Raw genomic sequence first — 2,238 nt, forward strand, 5'->3', positions numbered from 1 at the left:
AAAAGAAATGGGACTTACACTCTCTAATATTCGAGAGGCCCCACTTCATTTTTGAAAATCAATTGATCAATCCAAAAAAATTTAATCAATAGTTTCTTTTGAAATTAAAAAGAGATGGTTTATTGTTTTTGAAAAGGATTGCGATTGCTTGTTTTAAAATGGTTTGAACTTGAAAGAAATTAACTTAATTAATATAAAAACAAATTTTATGCTTAATTAAGACCTAAATGATTAGGGTTTGATCACAAAAATATTTACAAGGATTAGGTTTGAAAATTAAATGAAAAAACAATATTTAAAGTATTTAAAAACACTTAAAAATGTATCATTTTAAACCTAATTAAAAGTATATTAAATAAATCTTTTTTTGTGATTTTTTTTGATATTGTCAAAATATGTATATTAAATAAGAGGTGTATAAAAAATGAAGAAAAAATAAGTTAATTTGCTATGTTAATTAATTAGATGAAGTTTGTTAAAAAAATGAATGAGAAAAGTGGCAAAAAATAAGCTTTTGGTCCTACCAAGGTTTGAACCCACGCCCTTATGTTCATCAGCCAAAACACACAACCAACTGCGCCACGCTTGTGGCTTGTTAATTACACGCGTTCAATTAAATATATTTTAAATCAATTTCCAGAACTTCTCAAACCAAAAACGGCGCCAAGAACACAACCCTAACTAGATTTTGAAAATCTTCAAAACTGAATCAAATTGATGAAGTAAAGGGTCTATCTCACTCGGTTTTTCACGAGGAACATGATGGTGCCCTCATAATTCATTTATCTTTGCTCTAAGGTGATCAATTTTATGATGAACACTAAGAACCCTAATTCTGAATTTGAACATGAAATCGTGTAGGATTGATGAATTGTGAAATTGATTGAGGGTTATTGATCTGTGATAGTGCAGAAACAAGATAGCAACTCAATTTTTCATTTATGATGCATGTATGTATGAGTTTGAAGTTCAAGAGAGCTTACCTTCAAAAACGGCCAACTGAGAATCGAATTCTGCAATAGAGGTGTTACAGAAGTTGTTTGATGATCTGGATAGCTTCAATGGACCTTAGAGAACATGTCTGGATGCTTGGAGTGGATTGAAAACATCTGGATCAGTTGGTGGAACCCGATCTGCAGTAGTACCAAGTATGAATCGAGCTTGATGATTCTGAGGTTATTGGCTATATGTGATGGATTGTATAGTTCATATGTGATATATGGATGATGTTAGAAGTGATAGTTTGGACATAAATGATCTGGAATGAAAATTGGCATGATAAGGCTTTTCATGTGTTCATATGGAGGTTGAAAAGTGAATCTGAGTTTTTGGGTGATTTGGGGTGTGTGAGTGGTTCAAACACATCCCATATGATGTTTATGGTTTGCTAGAACCATCACTTTGGCCAAAACTTCAAGGGTTTGGAGGTTGGGATTTCTACCTCACTTTGAAACTTGAAACTTGCAATTCAAGAAAGAAGAGAGAAAACCTATAATTGTGAGGTTTTGGTGTCATTTGAAGAGTGATTTGCACCTCTATTTATAGGCCAAAATTTCTGAATGCAGAGCCTTGCAACTTGCTTCTTCTTTGGTGATTTGGCACTTAAGGGATAGAAAGGAATCTTACCATTAAATGCATATGGTTAAAGTTACTAAACCATGGTTAAAATTGGCTATGCTTCTTATCTCTTTCCCATCTGTCTCAAATCAGAAAATATCTTCCAATTATTGCCTCTATGTATCATTACTTGGTCCATTTGGCAATTTGGTTCATAACTTAGTGAAAATGGTTTGAAATTTCAAGTGAGAATGATCACTAAATGCATAATTCAAAACCATAGCTATGCTCCATATTTTTTCATGCTCTTGGACATTTTGGAAAGCTCATGTTACATACTTCAAAACCCTAGTTTAAAGTTTCTTCAAGACCTTTAAGGAAATGGGTGAAAAAGATCCATGAACTTTGAAGAAAATGAAGTTTTAAGTGAAATTTTCAAAAGATACCAACTTTGAAGCTCCATATCTCTTAAATGGTTGATCTTTTGGAAAAAATTTATATGTGACAAAGTTGTTCATTGGATCAAAATCTACAACTTTCATGTTGGAAGTTTTTTTTCAGTTTGTAGGTGAAATTTTGAGTTATTCCCTTCCAAAGTTTGGAAAAAAACCATTGAAAAACACTTAGAAAATTTTCTAAGTATGAAAGTCAAACTTTTGACTTTTTGATTCTTGATTGATT

This window comes from Vicia villosa, linkage group LG1 (genome assembly GCF_029867415.1).
Source record: "Vicia villosa cultivar HV-30 ecotype Madison, WI linkage group LG1, Vvil1.0, whole genome shotgun sequence".
Classification (NCBI taxonomy): domain Eukaryota; kingdom Viridiplantae; phylum Streptophyta; class Magnoliopsida; order Fabales; family Fabaceae; genus Vicia; species Vicia villosa.